Raw genomic sequence first — 20958 nt, 5'->3', positions numbered from 1 at the left:
AGTAAGAGAAAAAAAATGTAGATGTTTGTAACGCTGGCTAGAAAACCACTACACACTGAGGAGATGGTTACCCACAGAGCAGCCAACCTGAGTAGGCCTAGGCCAGGGCTGTACTGTGGTGTTCCTGCAGCAAGGCATCAGACCTGGGCTGGGTTGCTTGAGTGTCACAGCCCCAGAGCAAGCCCAGGCAGATCACTGATACCTACTTACCTATAGGCAACTCCCACCTCATACTGGCCATGACACCATCTATGTGGGCTCACTGTTAACAGTGCAGCAAAAAGTTCTCATGCGAAAGTGATTCTGTTTGACTGCATAAATGATAAACAGAGCTGTTTCCTTGTAAGAAAATCCTGTAATAGTTTGAGAGACCAAAAGGAGATAATCTCTGCTATTGATGGGGTCTTGTTCAGTGCTACACAGCTTCTATACTGGCATAAGATTATGTTCTCTTAAAGTATTAGTGCAAATAGCATTTTAAATGGTAGCTTATAAGCCTTTCTTACTGGGCTCACAATGAACCAGCACCTCCTGATGAAAAAAAACAATACAGGAAGTTATATTTTACTTGCTAGCTTGATGTTAAGCCCCAGAATAAGGCTTCAGCTGTGATTTTGGTCAACAGCATTGAGGAGAACACTAAACTGCTGAGTTAGAGACAGACTAGTCCACTAGTTTCTCAGTTCAGGTTCAAAGAGGAACAGGATTTCTATTTGTTCTTTCTGAAAGTATGCATGTGATCAGTTTATGAATTTATGGTTCAGGTTATGAATATATCAGGCATGGAGAAGAGATTTTATTCCCCTGATGTAACTTTATGCCCTTGTGTAACTTTCCTGGTGGAGGGAGGGAGGAATGGAGTGAATGGGGTCTAAGAGATCTCTCTACTCTTTTCCAACTTCAAGAGACACTTGTCTGCCAAATGCACTGCAGAAAATAGAATCATAGAATCTCCAAGGTTGGAAAAGACCTAAAAGATCACCCAGTCCAACCGTTCACCTATTCCCAATAGCTCCCACTAAACCATGTCCCTCAACACAACATCCAGTCTTTCCTTGAACACCCCCAGGGTTGGTGATTCCACCACCTCCCTTGGCAGTCCATTCCAGTGCCTGACCACCCTTTCTGAAAAGTAATACTTCCTAATGTCCAGCCTGAATCTCCCCTGCTGTAGCTTGAAACCATTCCCTCTGGTCCTATCACTGATGACACGAGAGAAGAGGCCGACCCCCAGATCACTACAACCTCCCTTTAGGAAGTTATAGAGAGCAGTGAGGTCTCCCCTGAGCTCCTCCTGCTCCTTCAGCCTCTCCTCATCAGCCCTGTGTTCCAGACCCCTCACCAGCTTTGTTGCCCTCCTTTGAACACGTTCCAGGGCCTCAATATCTTTCTTGCAGTGAGGGGCCCAAAACTGGACACAGTACTCAAGGTGCAGCCTCACCAGTGCTGAATACAGGGGAACAATCACCTCTCTGCTCCTGCTTGCAGCACTGTTTCTGATGCAAGCCAGGATGCCATTGGCCTTCTTGGCCACCTGGGCACACTGTCGGCTCATGTTCAGCCGAGCATCAATCCATACCCCCAGGTCCATTTCCTCTACGCCGTCCTCCAGCCACACCGCCCCAAGCCTGTAGCGTCGCCTGGGGTTGTTGTAGCCGAAGTGCAGGACCCGGCATTTGGCCTTGTTGAAACTCATCCCATTGGCTTCAGCCCAGCTCTCCAGCCTGTCCAGATCCCTCTGTAGGGCCTCGCTACCCCCAGGCAGACCACGCTTCCAGCCAATTTGGTGTCATCTGAAAATTTACTTAGGGTGCTCTCGATGCCCTCATCCAGGTCATCAATAAAGACAGGCCCCAGCACCGACCCCTGGGGAACACCACTCACAACCGGTCGCCAGCTGGATTTGACTCCATTTACCACCACTCTCTGAGCCCAGCCCTCCAGCCAGCTCCTTACCCAGCCAGGAGTGTACCCATCCAAGCCTCGGGCTGCCAATTTCTGTATGAGAATGTTGTGGGAGAGAGTGTCAAAGGCTTTGCTGAAGTCTAGGTAGAGCACATCAACAGCCTTTCCCTCATCCACCAGATGGGTCACTGGATCATAGAAGGAGATCAGGTTGGTCAAACAGGACCTGCCCTTCACAAACCCATGCTGGCTCGGCCTGATCCCCCGGTCACCCTGCACATGCCGCATGATCTCCCTCAAGACAATCTGCTCCATAACCTTCCCTGGCACCGAGGTCAGGCTAACAGGCCTGTAGTTCCCCAGATCCTCCTTATGACCTTTCTTGTAAATGGAAAATAGAAAATGGAAAATAGAAAACAACAAGGAATAAGCAGCCTTGCTTTTTCAGCTGCCAAGTATGCATTAATCCATAGAGCTGTATTTTTTTTTTTTTCTATCTCTCCAAAGAGAGATTGTGACATCATTAAAAAAAATGGCATTGAGGTTTATAATTTATCAGCATGCCTTTAATAGCAGGAAATATGTCTATGTGTTAAACATAGGAAAATATAAAAAACAGTGAAGATGTTAAAGATGCGTCTCAGATCCTAATTTCCAAATGAATGCAGATAATTGTTTCCAAGTGTATTAAATACTTATTGTACATATACATACATGCAAAGATATGTACATAGCTTATTCTGAAAGTAATGCTCCTATTTATTTCTGCAGAAACTACAACAGATACAAAGAGCAGAATAACACTGTTTGATAGAGCACCAAATACTATTTTTCAACTCAGGAACCACTATTAGCTATGCATTTTTGACAGCTATGAACAAGAGCCTGCATGCCTCCACCTGCCTCTGATGTTGTGAACCAATACCATAAAATAAGAGTCATTGCTTTCAGAACAGCCCTTGTACAGTGAAGTTATAAGCAAAAGTTACAACAGAAAAACAAAGCCTGCCAAACTTTCAGTAATTTCATACATCTTATGAAGATGTAAAAGTAAGCATAATGAGTATGGAGATATCTCCACAGTAGTTCCAATTATCTATAGACAGATTTACAAATAATCTCAACTTTGGAATTCTTAGCCCTAAAATATCTGAACTGTTTGTGAAAATGTTGGCCCGGAAGAGAACCGTAGATACAGCTATGAGCAATAAGATACATAAACTGCAAGAATCCAAAACCCAACTTTAGGAGCTTAGTAGCTCAGACACATTTCACAGTTGTATTTTATATTTTAGTTCCTCCTCTTTGAACAGCATTTATTCTCTGTTGGCCTAAATTATCCTGTGTCATCCAAATATTCTGATTGGTAAATAAGGAGATGTCATAATATTTTTTACTTTCTTGTAATCTAAATTGAAACAGTTTATTAGATTAGATTTTTTTCTCTGACACAATAATAGGAATATATTTGGATCAAATAGGCAGTCAGTTCCTATAAGTAATTTTTTCATCTTATTATGACTGAAAATATTTTGTAGATCTAAAAAAGACTGTTTGAAACTGTTCAAAGCTTCCTGAACAATAGAGAGGGACACTTTGTCTGAATCATCTCACCATTCCTATGTACATGTGCAGTGGAAATGAAGAAATGTGATTGTTCCTTGGGCACTTGTTTTTAAACTGGTACACTGTAAGAAGAAACTTGAACCTCACCAGGACTTTTTTTTTTTTTTCCAATAATTTTTGTGGATATACTGGATTTTACTTTTAAGTTCACTGGAGGGGAATTCAAAACACTTGGATATTGGTAAAGAATATTGCACAAAAATAAGAACTATGGCATAAGGGAAAAGAAGTTGTTATTTTTATGTCTTGTGAAGTTGACTGTGTTGCAGATATGTGAACTAAGTTTGTATCAAATGTATATAGAGCTTTCTTACTAAACAGTGTAGCGAAGCGAGGGGAAAAACAATATCGTACTTAGGTCAGAGGATGAGAAAATAACAGGGTTGTCCAGAAAATAAAGCCACACTGGGATCTCATAAACTGGGATATTGTTCCTCTAGATAATAAAAACATTCAAAATATCGTTCAAAATGAATCTGCCCCTTGTGGGGACTTTAAATGATCCAAGCTTGCTTTATGTGAAATAGTGCTTTTATAAAGAAAATTTTATAGAGAAGGAAAAGTTTTCCTTGTATCCCTGAACAATAAGGTCTGGAAATACATTATTGAAATTCTTTTTATGTATTTCTTCAGAAACCAAATCATGTTGGGCTTCTTCAAAGAAACACAGATTGTGTAGATTTTATCTGATTCATACAGTGCAATCATATTTATCTCAGATTTTTTCTAGTTTATAACAGCCTAATAAATATTTCATTCAGTTATTTTTCAACATAAATACTTCAATTTCTAAGGGTTACAAATTTGTATGAGTGCAAATAGCTTTAAGTAGCAGGGGTCCAAGCCATAGATCTGTGTTCAGATTTGGACCTAACTACTAACATGATGTATGCAAATATTCAGATATGTTGCTAGTGCTTGGATATAAGTATCCAGGTACTATTCCGTATACCTATTGGTATATGCAAAGTCTGGGTATTCAACACCATATTTAGACTTGCTAAATAATATATGGCTTCTGTTCTATAGATTGCACTGATAGTTTCTTATATATTAAGGAATATTTCATCATTGGTTATTTAATCATTACTGAACTAGCTGGTTGGCTTTGGTTTTAAATCATCCTATCTACTCCTCAGTATTACAAATAAGATTCTTTCAGAGTATTCAGATGGTCCATTGATACTTAAAAATTCTTATTTTCCGATCACAAAGCCTGTTCCACAGAACTGTCACTGAGCTCATTTAAATACTCTTCCCTCATTTAAATACTCTTATTTTGTACAGCTGACAAAATATATATATTTAACCATTTATATCCCTTACCACAGAGGTAAAATTATCGGACATATCAGAGAAGCCCTAGATATGGGATTATATATATAAAAAGAGACTCCAAACATCTATGCAGGTTCTGGTCTCATTAATACATTGACTAAAATCTCAAGCACATTTATTTCCATAACTATGAGGACTACTAATGAATCTTATTATTAAATTTCTCTTCTGTGATATCTTTCTAGAGGCTGCACTGTGGGATTTAAATGTTTGGAAATACATTTACAAAAATAAAAACAAATGAACGAAAAACAGTACTTAATATAAGATGAAACCCAAATCCACAGATATTATCTAGTTTAACTAACTAATATAAGTGAACATGATCACTGTTTCACTAATCAAGCAGAAATACCATTAATCAGTATTTCAGATCACTTAAAAGTCAGTATTCTCATTTGCAGTCTCAATTTTTAGTGGTGTTTCTGAAGATAATTAATCCCACAAATTAGGATTCTGATGGAAAACATACAGAAGGCTTTCTTGCTGCAAGTTATTTTTGTAGTAAAACTACAGTATGTTCTTTCAATTACTGTAGAGAGCAAACGCATGCAGATATGGGTTAAGTTCAATCAGTTTGCCATCAGTCACAGAAGAAATTACAGAATCCATTTTAAGGCACTGGTTGAGGAATTATTGGAAAGGCACAGCTTGATCAACAGTAAGTTCTTTCAAATGTGAAGATCATGTTCTAAATACACTAAATCCTTGGAAGGTAATATGACCATAGCCATAAAGTTTTGGAGCTTTATTTTTCCTCTTCGGGCATTCATCAGTGTTTTATATCAAGGTTATGAAATGTATGCAGGGATATTATAAACAACTTTTCATTTTGTAATGAAGGAGTCGAGTGAAGGAGAAAAAATGGAGCTGTGAGAAATTCGAAGCAGTTTCTTTTGCATGATTTTCCAACATTTTTAAGATGTAACAGTTATCAAGAAAATTATGAATACAGTTTTTGTGTAAATCTCTGTAATGTGATTGAATTTAGGAGTGATAAAGAAGAAGGAAATGATGTATTGGATAATAATCCACTTTGGATTACTTTGGAGTACTTTTTGCATCAGGTTATTCACAAAGGAAGTGAATACAGCGCACTGATTTTCTTTTTCTTTTTCTTTTTCTTTTTCTTTTTCTTTTTCTTTTTCTTTTTCTTTTTTTTTTCTTTTTTTTTCTTTTTCTTTTTCTTTTTCTTTTTCTTTTTCTTTTTCTTTTTCTTTTTCTTTTTCTTTTTCTTTTTCTTTTTCTTTTTCTTTTTCTTTTTCTTTTTTGTTATGGGGTTTTTTTTGTTTTGTTTTGTTTTGTCTCTTCATCATTTTTGAAATCTGATGTGGGACAAAATACATGCGAGAAGTATCACCTGGAAATAATTCTTTATTGAAAGAAAAGCATTGAAAAATAATAGAATAATTTATAAAGGATAAAAATGTGAAATATACCAGTGCCAAAGGAACTAACTAGATATATCAGAGATAACATCTACAATAGCCAAAATATTGTGGTGTTAAGTACCGGGGAGTGAGATTGTGCTTCCTTAAAATCCACCAAATTTCTACTTCTGTTGATTTCTCTAGTGGTAAAAGTGTGACAGGAAAGGGTCACCGAGTAGATGAGTATAAATTATTTACCTTCTTAATTATTTCAGTAAACCAGCTTTTTAGCTCTATCTGTCTTGATTATTTGAAACTGAATGTTTTGTGCAGGAAATGAAAATAGGTTGATTAAGCATATTCTTATCCTCACCCCATGCATCCAGTAAATTACTGTGACACCCTGTGATGTAGGATAGCTACAATGCAGAGGTAATAGATGGGAAATTGTTTCAGGCCCCAGTGCTTCTGGTGTATGATTATGTTACAGGCTAGCAATCATAGAAATTGCCTCTGAAAGTCATATACAGCTCACCCATTCACTGAGCTGTTCGCAGCATCCAGAGGATTTGTGTGCTTCAGAAAAGCATATGTTATAGAAGAATTATTTATAATGAAGTCTTGTAGATGAGTCTTATTTCTCTAACTCCTTCATGTGGATTATAGCTTATAAAGACAGGAAAGAAGAGTTATACTGAATTGTTCTGTAAGTCATTATCTTCCTTTGACATATGGCACAATTTCTTGTTGGAAGCAGATGCTGTCAGTTTAGCAGCCTAGCACCAATGAAGACATTGTTAGTTGTATGGTTACATTACAGTGAGTGGATAATTAGTTGTTTTACATCTACTTTTACTTTATTTTTACAATTAGGAAGTTTAACAAGAAAGGGTGATAACTTTTCTATTTCAGTCAGAATGCAGGCTTAAGAATTGATGACTACGTATTGCACACTGCTTTTGATTTCAGTTTCAATTGAACCAGCACTGAACTATCAGGTCCTCTGAATGTTTGTATCATAGGTTTGCTTAAGTTTGCATTGCAAACTGAGGTAGGCTAAGTGTATTAGGTATCATGTATCTATGTTCTTACTGAAAAGTTTCATTTCAGACATTTAGAAAGTAATACTATCAGTTTTATTCAGTATCTGTAGCAGTATATCATATGTATCAAGAAGCAAAGCATTCATTTTTTTTGTTTCAGAAGGGAAAATACAATTTTCAGATGTTCTAGATATCTCTGCTTTTCCATGAAAACTGTGAAACAGAGGATGATTACATTTTCTGTCTTTAGACTGTTAATACTAGTTTGTAACTACTCGCTGGGCATACTAGAGTCTAACAGCAACAGTTGTGAGATCAATACAAAAATAGTCAGATGAGGCCATCTAACAGGTACCTGAGACAGATATGTGCTGCTGGGTGTCAGATGGAGGGAAAAAGACAGCCTTCAGGGACTGAACTGTTCAGTTTTCATTTCTGACAGTAGTTTCTGATGTAAGGAGAGCATTCCCATGCCTCCAGAGAAGGTTTTGTTTATTCCTCCAGTAGTCTACAGGTACAGTGACCAACATCCAGAGTTTTTACATCTGGAAATAGTCAGAAATTTAGGAAGCAGTCAGGTTCAGTGGCTGAAGAGAGCAGGATTCTCAGTTTCTCATTAGATGTACTTTAGGATTCCTATTATTTTTCAGAATGGCTTTCCCAATTTTATTTTCTGTCATTTAAATAGATGTCTAACTATACCAAACTTTACTTGTGTGACCTAATATTGTTTTCATAATCAGAGCAAACCCTCCCCAGAGATTTTATGCTACATATCTCAGTCTGATAATGAGGACAACGATAACTGAACAGATTACATTGTACATATTTTACATTTTAATATCACATATCCAAGCTCCTAATAAGCCATACTTTTTATTACAGGATTTCCTCATTGTATATATGTGGTATTCACATCTTTAATGCTCATTTTGGCTAGAAAAGACATAAGAAATTACCATCAGTGTAAAGATATCAATTGTATGCCTCCTTACTGACAGCTGTAATGACAAACTAAAGGCAATAAATATTATTTTCTAGTTTTTTTAATCAGATGTTCACATCCATTTGAACCTTGGGAAGTAATTCAGACATGTCTCATACTGAAAAACATTCAATGAGAGATACTTCTCATGACTCTGTCAAGTTCTGCTAGTACTTTTTAATAATTCAAATTAGTAGTATGGAAATTATTAATATAAACTACTTTAAATTATGAGTCTTTTAAGATATCTCCTGGGACACGTCCAGATATCATCTTATACCAGCTTTACTGAAGTAAACCAGCACTGATCTCCTGCTGAAGCCACAGATGTTCAGTATCACTTTTGACTGTTAGGTCATCTTCTAAGGGGCTAAAAGAGGGACAAAGCTGTACTCTTCATGTTCTGAGAAATGATGTGGCCATCAGTCTGTCACTTTCTGCACTTCTACGCATATGCTATAATGGTATGCTGTGTTCATTTTCTGAGTACTTTTCTCAGTTCCGTAAAATAATACGTCCTATGGAAGATAAAATGAAGTTCATATTATGAAACAGTACATCAGCTGGCTTTTATAGGGCATTACTTAACAACAGAAAATTAACATTAGATATAAAATAGTGGAAATAACAGAAACAGTTTGCTACAACTGAATATTTACTTCAAATTTTTCAGGCTTATTTCTGTAAATATAAGCTTACAAATGTTTTTAAGCAATATGTAAAACCAAGAAATGAAAAGTCAAAAATAATTTCATTCAAATGTTATATCCCTTTCAGAAAGAGTGTAATAACAAAACTAACCCAAGTTGGTCCTCTTCTCATTAAATCCTTTAACCTGTGGTATTCTGATAGCAGAAGACCAAGCTCATTGTTTTGCTTCACACACAAAGCTCTTTATGCAATTAAAAAACAATATTGAAAATGATAATTTATATAAACATTTACTGCAAAGGTTGTATGTGTCAAGTGACTTGTTTTCTGGCAGCGTTTCTTACAGCAGTTTGATTTTATGCAGCCCATCTGGAATAAACTCCAGAGGATTTTAACTCTAGAATGTAATTTTATCTTTGGTCTCCAGATGGTCCAGCTCCTTAGAGTTTTGCTAGTCAAGTCACAAATAAAGTTGTCTATGCAAATATAATAATCAACAAAGATAAATGCTTGCATTTAGAAAAAAAAAATAAAGAAAATTGTCAGCTACAGTGTTATAGTGCGAAGCCCACATTTGACTTCTTCTGTTGATGTCAGCCCACTGAAAATTAGAATTAAACAGCATAATTTGTTTTCTCATGAGAAGCCTCACTGGTGTTCTCTTCCCTTGTTTCAGGAGCTGTGCACAGACCCAGAACCAAATCCCTGGGCTGGGCTGGATTATTGGGAACAGTTAGCTTGTTCCCTTCGGCAAGGCCATAGTCCTGCCAGCTCTCTGTCCTCATGCAACACCCACTCCATCACTCCTTGGCAGAAGCAGTCTCTTGAAATATAATTTTTTTTGTGATTACCTTAGAAATCAGAAAAAAAGTAGAACTTTTAACTGCAGAAATGCCAATGACTTCCAATTATACTCCAGATCTAAGGAATGTGGGATCTATCTTTTCAAGAAAGAACATCCTTGCTGCTGTCAATTTAAAATACAAACAAACAAAGACAAGTTAAGTATCCATCAAGTCCTCTTTGAATGAAATTTTAATCAATATACTTTGAGGCTTGCTTTTTTATTATTTTATTTTATCACACATCCCATAATACTCAAAACCACACATCTGTTTACCCAGTAACACTTAGGATACAGGGATTCGGTGATGTTGTTCTGGGCCAGTTCTTGTGCTGATACCAACCTGCCCAGTTGCCATAGAAGTAACAGTTAGAGTAATAGTACTGCACTCATATGCGTTTCTGCCATTGTTAGCACTTGCAGCTTGGATAAAAGAGGAGGCAGATCACCTCTGAATGTGACTGATGTACTTACTTCCCCTCAACACTGTCTGATGTATGCTGTTTACAACTACTTGAGAATAAAGACTGGTGGCACACTACTGAACAGGCCCAGAGAGGTTAAACATAAACATTTTATACTGCCAGTGTTGTAATTTTTAAAGACTTCATTGCAGATAGCTAAATGGCTGAGGAAACAGGTAGTTCATAATCACTCCAAGTATGTTTTAATGATACTAAAGTTTGCAGAGGAGCTGTGAAGATGGAGATGTGCTGGCAGCACAGGTAGAGCATAGCTATTTCATGAAGGTAAGCTGCCCCAACCCACCGTGGCTCCTTTCTGGTTGTGTCTCATCTCCTTGCTAGACACAAGCTGTTGGAGAAGAAAAAGGAATAGAAATTCTGATTAAATCTGCTGATAAAAGCAAACAACAAAGACGAAAAGAAAACAAGCAAAAAAACGCCACTCTCCTAAAAAAGCTACAACACCAAGAACAGGAATAGCAAAAGCTTTTCAAGTGAACACTTGACTAAGTAAGTCAAGTTACCTGTGGAGCTGTACATGATTTCAAGTATGAATTCATGCTGGAGAAAACAGCCTCCTGAGGTTTAATGAACTCTGTACAAACAACAGGAAAGTTTTCCATCAAAGTCATAAATTTTATTCCTATTACTTCTACAATCATGAAATAAGTGGCTGCTTAATGTAGCCAGATAAAAGCATCTAAGTTGAAAACCAAAAGTGATTTTTACTGGGGATCTTAGAACTCTAGTGGGGCCAGAGAACACCCTAGAGAATACAACAGCAAGCTGTCTGCAACAACATTACTGTGAGCCAATAAAATCTAGAGCTGCTCTAAAACAAGTGTGGCTAATATTCTATTACCACAGTGCTCTCTTGTAAGTTCTAACAGTCCAAAATACAGGGACCAATATACTGGAGACTTCCAGTGTACTCCGAGGCAATTCTTTTCTTATGCCGATGTTATTACAGCCCTTTTAATTAATATAAACACTTTTTTTTCTCCTTCTCAAGTACCTTTTTGTCTACTCCTCAGCTCCAATTTTGTTAACTTTTAAAATTTACAGTGTGTGTTATACTTAGCACACTCCTGTACCTTCTGCAGTATTTACTGGAGAAAAAAACAGATGGTCACAGCAGCTTAAACACATGACATTTTAACCAGAAGTTATTCAGAAAAAGGCAGCTCTCTGCATCAAGAGAGAATGAGCTGTAGAACTGTTGTTTGTTAAATTGGGTATTGTCTCATTAAATTTCTAAGCATAGTGTCAGGAAAGATTAGGTGCAGACTGATAGATTTGACTGGCTCAACAACTTTGCCACAATCACACAGAAAACATTAGCTCAGCTATTAAGGATATACACGAGCTAAAATAACAGAGTAAACATCCTATAATTATAGCTTCTCTGACAGACACTTGCTGTCATATGAATTTGATGTCATTAGAGCTCTTTAAGTATCCCATAAAACAAACATACCTTTGCCGAATGTTGAAGAGAGAAATTAGGGAAGCAGAGAAAAAAAAAATTCTGTGGCTTTGTCTTTTTTTGTATGTATCAGGAATATCATTATCAAATAAACTGAAGAAATGTACTTCAAACCTTCTGTCAAAATCTGAATCTACCCCAAAGACTTCCTCAGGTTTCAAAACATCCCTTTTTCCACCTTATAGGCTGACATATCTCCCATTTACGAAATGGAAACGTGGCAGTACCATCACTAAGGTAATCACACTGTGCTCCAGGTCCACATCTCCCTGTGAAATATTCAGCTTAAATTCTAGGCCGAAGAGTCGAGCCTTAGAAGTGAACATTTGCATGAAATTTGAATGAGTCATACATAAACTATGACTTATAAATCTGCGAATTTTTAAAGCTCTGAATTTTGACTTTATCTTAAACGCAGAATTTCTGTTTTGTCTAAGTTTTGGCAGGACTTTAAGGAAAAAAGACATCTCCCCAGTGTATTTGCTAAAATACAGGGAGGGATTGCGTTCCTCAGCCTCTCCTGCTGTCACAGATGTGAGGGAGCCAAGGCCTGAGGCAGATGGGCTCATGATGGCTGCTGAAACCCCAGGGCCTTCTGGAGCTGACACGCTCCTCCTTCTCTGTCCCTTCTCTATCCTGGCCGTTCCAAGTCTGTTCCTCACACTTTTTTTGTCACTACCTTCCACATTTCCTCTGAGGCACCCTGTATGTCACTGCTGGGCCCAGCTGTGCATTGCTGTATGCAGCACGGAGCAGCCCCTACCTTACCCCACCAAAGATGTCTCCACATGCACCCACTGTACACAGTCAAATCTCTCTGCAGATAAGCAATCGTGGTGAAACTAAAGCAAAACCTTATTCAACAGAAGTCTTGCTTTCATACCGTGACACCTGACCACTCCTAAAATCTTCCTCAGCTGCCAGCAGAGGCTGCAACGGCAGCCATCACAAGCAAGATCAACTTCCGCATTCTGCCATGTCTGAGGTGTGCACCCCCCCACCCTGTGAGGAAACTCCTGTGAGGAAACTCCTCACAGCCATGCTGATTTGTGCAAGTTTCTGCGTGCTTACTTAAAACGAGGGCTTATCTCTGACAGTGGCTTCATTTCCCTAGAGTAAATGTGTCCTGTCAGTGAAGTTGGAGGAGTTTTAGATATCGTCTCAGCTATTGTCCCTCTGTGCCGCAGCTCCTTTTAAAAACAGTATGAGCAAAAGGACTACTGCAAAGGTGCAAGGTGAGAAGAGAGGTTTTGAGCTAGATGTGAGCCGTGCAGGTATATTTTGGAGAAAGGCAATTTGGGAATCTTATAATTTTTTATTAAATTATGGGAGCTGGCAAGCTTTTTGCTCCAGTGACTGCTGGGCCTTCTCAGCCAGGGAACTTTTTTATCCATTACACAATAAAACATGGATAAAACTGTCACATGAAATAGAGAAAATCTGAGAAGTCATGACATTAGAAAAAGCAATCAGTAGAAGAAAATAGATTTTATTTTAAAGCATTTAATATCTAAAAATAGTTGTACCAAGTGAGTACTCCCTACATGCATTTGTACTTAGCTAGTATATTTTCCATGAAGACTACATGTATCAGTCTTAGCATTTATCATTTCTAAAGCTACTTTTGATTAGCTTCACCCCAGCACTGGAAAAGTTTTATAGCCACCGCACCATGCATTTATTTTATGTTCTCCTCTCTTAATTTGTTGCACCTGAGCAAAACAGTAACTGCAGACCATAATACTGGTTGGGCTTTGCGAGAATCACAAAGGAAACTTGCTTCTCTTTAAACAAAAGTTAGCAAAAGAGCCAGGAAATCTGTGCTTGCTTTTGTAGGATAACAATGTGCAGAATAAATAGTATCTGTCAACTTTTAGAGCTGAAGTATTTAAGTCTAAAATGTTATCCCCTATGGTAAAATATGCTTGATGTTGTTAGGTGAAGTGATTTGTTATGACTGGAATGTAGTCACAGTAGTATAAATCATAGGTAGCTTGATAGAATAGGAGCCTTTTTTTTTGTAACTATAGAGTGTGTTTTTAATTTAATATTGGTGTGCTTCTAATAATTGATTATTATCTTTTTATGTTTACAAAGACATAATGAGGGGGAAAATGTATGTTCATGAAAATAAACTTCTTCCATATCTAAGCTGTATAAGCTATTTTTTGAAACCAGGAACTGTATTGTCATCATCCTGTCATTTTGAATTTTCAAATTATTGCTATTTCAGGTGCGACTGCACCATCTTTGAATTTGATTGATAGCTGATTGTGCACCTGAGTGTCTGGGTTAAATGAGAGCAGTCCTTTTGGTTTGATAGTAGAAGAGGAAGAAATTACACAAACAAGGTTTTGACCAGGTTTTCTTTTCTGCCTGGTTTGAGCTTCAGAACAAGCAGTAATGGTCCATACAGCAAAGGTTTTGTTACTGAAGGCTCTTCTTAGTGCATGGTCAACTTACAGCAGGTGTTATCAAATTAGAGTTAATACTTCAGCTAAAATCAGTTTTGCAATCAGAAAATCAATCAGCTGAGCAACACTTCTCACATGTATTCAGTTCATCTGGATTCTCTTTAGTCTCACCCTCTTTTGTTTTTAAAAACTCTCTAAACAAAACTCATTTTAACAAAATGCTATTTCTTTTAATTAAACTTAAATAAAACAACTTTGATTTTTGGAGGTGAAACGGTTTTTGTATAAAATATATATTACAGATTTCACAAAATGTGATTTTCTATTGCTTTTATAAGGAAAAAAAATAAATAAACAGTAAAAGACTTGGCTGATAAAGAATGGTGTCTCCTTAAAGACAGGGTTTACTGTTTAAAATGCACAGGAAATGGAAAGTAGTAGCTCTGCTTCTCTGGTAACAATGGCAGTTGTGATGCAGTGTGTAGAATAAAGAAGATTAATCTCTATTTTCAATGCCAGAAATAGATCAATTTTGTGCCAATTTTCTGTAGTTTAAATCTATGTCAGCTGAGCTGTAATATTGTATGTACAAAACTTTAAATACTTCTTTGTTTTTATTGCTTTGCCTGACAAAAAGTCTTTTTGTGTTATTAATTGCAGAGCAATAGGAAAAACTTATATTTACCACATGATAGAGGTACAAATAAGTTTCACCATAGAAAGGAGTCAGTGCCAGAACTGATGAAATATGAATATCTTGTTAGTATTCCCAATTAGTTATAACCATTTTACAGCAGTCATAAAAGAGATACTAATCAGAAAAAAATAAAAATCAATATGTTAATTAAAAAAAAAATCAGTTCAACAATAGAGAAATCCTCTTGAAAATGCAGGAGATAGCTAATTATTTTCAGAGCTGAACAGGAAATCTAGTTTTCTGAAACTGTCAGAGACCTAAGAAACAGAAAATGGGGAAAAGTGACATGACTGTAATTTTTTGTCAGTACTGTCTCTTTCTGTGAGAATTTTCAGCATTTTTAAAGAGTTTAATTCACATTAAGATTCTGAAATACAAAGCAATTCATAAAGAGAAAAAGGAAAGTTAGCAGGCTAAGTTCTGTTAATATGTGACATAAAAAACAGTATTTGTTTTCAAAACAATGTAAAAAGCTATTAATTCTGTTTAGCGTGCTGAAATTCTGGGTTCAACACATCTTTAATATTTTATTCTTTGTTTTGTGATTTGGGGGTTTGTTTTGTTTTTTTAAGTTTTATTTCTCTCCTTCCTTTATTTATAATATATTAGGTAAAACTAGTACTGATGGACTAGTCTCTTTATGTTAAACAAACAAACAAACAGAATCTCCACAAGAAATTCCATGAATAGTTTGATTAGGAAAATAAAGTTCTATATAAGAAGAGGCTTTATTACTAGAATTTTAGAGGTATATGCAGTATTCATAGTGCATGGAACATCTTTAAAAGGGCTTTGTAAATATTTTTGTACCTGTTTCCTTCAACCTGTCTGTTTGATGCAGGGACTTGCTTTTACAGGAAACTGAAATTATCTTTACCTATCTTTGAGCTTTCTTCTGCCTTTTCAACTTTACTGCAGCTTTCTCTACTCCCTTGATCAGTGTTGGCTCTACGCCTCTTCCTCTTGCTTTCACATCTTTTTTTTGCAAAATGATTTATTCCGTTCCCTGAAAGTCTTCTGCAAAGTTCAGTTTTGCGTCTTATCTGGTTTAACTAGTTTCCATAAACTGCCAATTTTCTTGTGGAAAATCTTGTTTGTTTGTTTGTTTGTTTAATCTTCAGTAGATCTATGTTTTCACTGGGGCCTCTAAGCTTGCATTGATATTTAAATAATTCAATAAAAAAAAAATCTCTGTTGCTTTCTATGTGAAGTTTTGGACTTTCTTTCTCTGTCAAAAATACAGCATATTATGTCAAAGAGTACTGGATAGACTTAAGAGCTGTGTGTGGCTTGTTTGTTTGTGTTTTGGTTGTTATGTTGTTGGGGTTTTTTTCTCTCTAATCATTAGGGTTTTTCTTCACAGCTGCAGACAGTTGTCTGTGCTCCAAACCAGCTGGATACAAGGGAGTTCTTGTTCAAAAGTCATGTGGCTGAGTTACTGGAAATGTGAACTGTAGCTACTGCATCCTGCTTCTTGGTTCAGGTAGGCTAGATAACTAGCTTGTCTCTGGCCTGTTCTGGGATATGAAGTGCTTAAATGGCCTCCTTAAGGGCTACTGCACAAGTTAAAGACTATACACATCAGTAGGCATCTTTTGAGGACTGGCAAACGTCTAAAAAAGGTTTTAAAGGTTTTTCTCTTTAATTTTAATAGTAACATTTGGCAAATTATGTTTTTACTTTATTTTTGGATGAAACTCTTTTACAGAATTTTTATATATACTTTCTAATTTAAAAAATATTGTGTTCAATATAAAAATACTTTTGAAGATTTCACTTGTGCTGGAAAAAGCACTTTGTTTATTGCATCAGAAGAGTGTTTTCCTACAGGGTTTATTCAAAGGTGGATGGAGTGATTGTATTTTGATTGTATGCAGATAATGTACATCATCATGGTCCAAAGGCTGAATTTTTATTTTATTTATTTTTATCTTTAGCAGAGCTGTAAGTAATGTGGCAGTGGCAAACTTGTTGGGTATTTTTTGCTCGTGAAGTCTTACATGATATTACAGTTTATTGTTAGTAAGATATTGAGGGTTAATACGGAGAGAATAATAATTGGTGAAAAACATAACTTACTGAATTGAGAAGACCTCCATATGGATTTGTACTTAATTCATAATTCAGTTTACATTCATCAACATACATTAAGATGTTCCTTAGTAAAGTAACTTTGGCTTTAAAAATAATGTGTATGTTGCTCCTGTATGTTTGGAATATTACTGGTATAGATCATTCCACAGAAATCTTTCTTATGGACCTTTAAAATTGTCTTTCCAAATACTGCTTGAGAAACTAGTAATTATAGCTGTATAGGAATTACGCCTCACTATGTGGAGAAGAAGGAAGTATAATAATGTTGTTGTGTAAGTAGGTATCTTCTGACATCTTAACAGGTATTAGTAACAGTGTGGAAGGAAATTTTACACTGAAATGAAGGTTAAAAAAAAAATAATAATTCCATCAGTAGAACTTATTCTAACATCACAGAACAAAAAGTGTTTTTGTTTTTTTGAGGTCTAGTTTTTGTAATGTTTTCTTTCAGGTACTGTTGACATCGAAATCTAGGTTGTGAATAGAGCTAACAGATAAATAAATTAGATAGTAAGTGGTCTGCACTCATCTCTACTGCAGTCAAATAATGAAGACCACTTGTTAGAATGAGCAGAAAGAGGGGAAAAAAGCCTTTAGTACATTTTACCTATGCAGCATGGAGATAAGTGTAATCAGCCCTCTAGCTGCAATGACATCAGGGCAAGAGACATATTGACTAGAATCTGTGATGTAGCCGTTAGTAACTGCCACATACCCACTTCTTTGACCCCTGCAAAAAATATTGGACAAGCTCTTGTAAGTATTAGCAGATTCATAAAATCAAGATATGAGGAATAAGATCTCAATTAAAAAAAAAAAAAGACAAAAAAACAAACAAAAAAAAAACCATCCTGGTGAGCTATACTTCATATTGTCACCTACTTTGAAATTATCATCTTTGAAAGTCAATTTTAAATGTATCTGAAATGTATCAATTTTAAATGTATCTGAATTTTGAATTCTGAGGTGATTTTATATCTTGATCAATGAAATGATTATAAGTAATTGTTATCCATATTTTCTTGAATTTAATGTTAACTGTATTAAATAGCAATGCAACTCTGTTAGCATAAGTCAGTTCTTGCCATGTACGCGATGGGAAACCACGGTCAAATTTAGTATATCATGAATAGGCTATGTGGAACTTGTCCTGGCAATAGCCTTAAAACTTTTTTCTAAAAGATCAGTGTATTCAGCAGTTTGATTTGAATGATGAAACCGACCTAAAACAAATGAACTTACAAGAAGAAATAGCTAATGTCAATTTTGAAATCGTTCGTTTAACTTTCTGTTGTTATCTTTACAGAACAAATTAATCCAGGTAAGCTTGGATGTGTCATACATAAATTATAGAAGTAGGAATAAAACAAGCAGGGTTATTCTTTAAACAGAAGAGAGAGATGCAAAATAAGAATAAAATAGAAGAAAAAGTAAGCTACATAAAAGAATGTCTTAAGCATTTCATACAGAAATAAAATACTTTTCAAGAAATGAGCTCTATTAGCAGGATGTTGATTGTCTGCGATAATTAGGTTTCAGTTTGAAATGGTGTCTCAAAAACTCGTCTTTAAAATTTCATTATTTATCTAGTGCAAGCTTGTGAAGTTTTTGGAAATTACTGATATGTTAAAGCTGAAGTTGTCACTCATTGAAAGAAGGTATCTAAATATCTGGTTAAGTTACTTGTGGATCTTTAACTTCAGAGAGAACAGTGGGTGATGGTTTTCTTTGAAAAAGACACTGCTTTTAAGTCCTTAAAATTTTCTTCTAAAATCAAATCTGTGTAAGTGGAATCATATCCAACACAAAACTTCATTATGCAAGTAGAACATAAAATCACTTTAAAGGATCATTATCATTAGTAGTAACGATGGCTTGGCAAGAAAATTTACTCTGACAATCACAGAATTGGGTCAATTTGAACTGTGTTTCAGATCTGTTGATTTCCTGGCCCCAGAAGCAGAATAAACCTTCCTGGTTATTTCTTGAATGAAATTATATTTTTGTTTTATATCTGTTTTAATGTTTATGTGAATTACCAGACTACACCATTAATAACAGTAATGTGATAAAGATGGAATACTTTAATAATGGTTTCAATTTTATTTATCCATTTATTTATTTGTATTAATATTTCATCTCACTCATGCTAGGCAAGCAAAAAGCAAGAGGGAAAGTCAAAGCTACTGGTTGTGCTGCAGACTTTCATGCTGTGATCTTATTTTCCATGTAGGAAAGGGTGCTTAGTTTTGAGTACTTAGGGCCACTGCACGTGGGGTGGGCAGGTTGGTGGTGGAAATCTATTTTGTCTCAGTTCTGTGCTGGGATCCCCTGTGCAGATTTGCGGTTATTAGGTATGAATGAGGATTTTTAATTGCATGAATTCTCTGACGCGCGTGGTGTATTATTTTTTTGTTACCAGAGCTCACAAAAGCCCAAACTTTGAGTAGTTTATGCTTAAGAATTTGAAGTCTGCCTTTAGAATAAGAAGCATCATGAAAGCATGTGGCCACAATGTTTTTAGCTACACAGCATTGCATAACATGTAAAACTAATAGCTTTTAATTAAAAAGCAAGGCATACATTGAATTCTCTTCCAGCAGATACCTAAATCATAATTTTTTACTTAATGAAATGGTCACCTTATGTTTTAAGCTATTCGCTCTGTATTTGAAAAAGTGTATAATGGTTAAAGCTAGGTAATGTTAAGGAGGATATTTCCTTTTGATTAAAACAAAAAACTAGAACTATATCCTGGTTTATAGTGCAACTTCCTTCACATATAGCTATGGTATATAACTGTTGGCATGGTTCAATACGTGAGCATCTATAGTATGAGTAGGTAAATACGTGTGTGTGTATATATTAAAAAAAGTTCCTCTTTTACTAAGTGTAATCTTACCTTTGCTGTAATATCAGTGAAATTTGAACATGCTTATAAATACTAAAAATAAAAACAGTAATTTAAAATATTTGCTTCATATTCTCTAGAAGTAATATCACCTGGATCTCTTCAGCAATCTCTAACATCATGTATAGTATCAAATATGTCATGTATTTGTTTTCCACCTGAAACATGCTAGTTTCCCTGCTTGCTGTGGCTTCTCATAAGTAAGAATGACTAATAGCTTTCTGTGTACTTTCTTGCCCACAACTTGAGCCCTTTATCATCAGAAGTTTTGCACTTGAAAATATGTACAAGTTTTTGTCAGTGGAAGGTGTTTAAATAATAACAGTAGAAGAGAATGAAATTATTGATGCTATTTAGAAGGCAATATTCTAGGCTGCTTTTATGACCTCAGAATTGTCACTTCAGGCCTGTACCAGAAATCATGTGATGTTTAAACCTCCAGCTCTGGGGATACCTTTAGCCACAAACTGACAGAATTACCAGAAGTAGCGTTGTGGTTCTTTTTCATTTTTCTTTATGGTTGTACTCTGGTCATGTGTATCCCCTGAACTCCTGATCTTGCTGACTGTTCCTGTGATGATATATGGTTGCAACATATCGTTGGTGTTCTGTGAGAACCTATTATACAGCTATACATCAACAGAAACCCCTCTCTCTCAAGGCAGGTTACTATTATATATCATTAAAATGATGGCTGGTAAGAACATGCATCCCAGAGAGGGAATCTCAAAATTTTATATGAGGGAAAGATTCTAGTTTATAGATAAGTAGAAAAAATATTGGATACAATAGGTTGGAGTCATAATATAAATAATATTAAAATTAAATCTTATTTGTAATATAAATTTTGTCTCTTAAAAAAGTTTTTAGATCGTAAAAACACTCATGCACTGCAGAAGACATTTATAACCTAGATTTTTATGCATAGGACCCACTGTGCTCTGCTATAAGTCACTGTGTTTTGACAAGTGTGGCCAGTTTGTGCAGAACTAAGTGTAAGAAGCATTTTGAAATTAAAGGGGACTGCAGAAGTTTTCAGAATCTAAATGACAAATACAGAATTCATAATATGGAGCAGTGTACAGAGCCATACTAAAGCTGTATTAATATCTCAGTGTCTCAGAAGTGAT

At 35.8% G+C, this 20958-nt stretch overlaps 1 long non-coding RNA gene across 1 annotated transcript in view; it reads left to right on the top strand.

The window, feature by feature from the left end:
* LOC128076151 (uncharacterized) overlaps nucleotides 1–20958 on the top strand; it is a 100057-nt gene that overhangs the window by 65900 nt on the left and 13199 nt on the right. Inside the window, exon 5 of the long non-coding RNA XR_008204267.1 lies at nucleotides 16187–16306. This is a non-coding gene — a long non-coding RNA (uncharacterized LOC128076151). The remainder of the gene's footprint in view (nucleotides 1–16186; nucleotides 16307–20958) is intronic.

The sequence above is a fragment of the Tympanuchus pallidicinctus genome, unplaced genomic scaffold, assembly GCF_026119805.1.
Source record: "Tympanuchus pallidicinctus isolate F22 unplaced genomic scaffold, pur_lepc_1.0 scaffold13, whole genome shotgun sequence".
Lineage (NCBI taxonomy): Eukaryota > Metazoa > Chordata > Aves > Galliformes > Phasianidae > Tympanuchus > Tympanuchus pallidicinctus.
The sequence above is the reverse complement of the archived record's forward strand: the minus strand, read 5'-3'. Positions and strand labels throughout refer to the sequence as shown.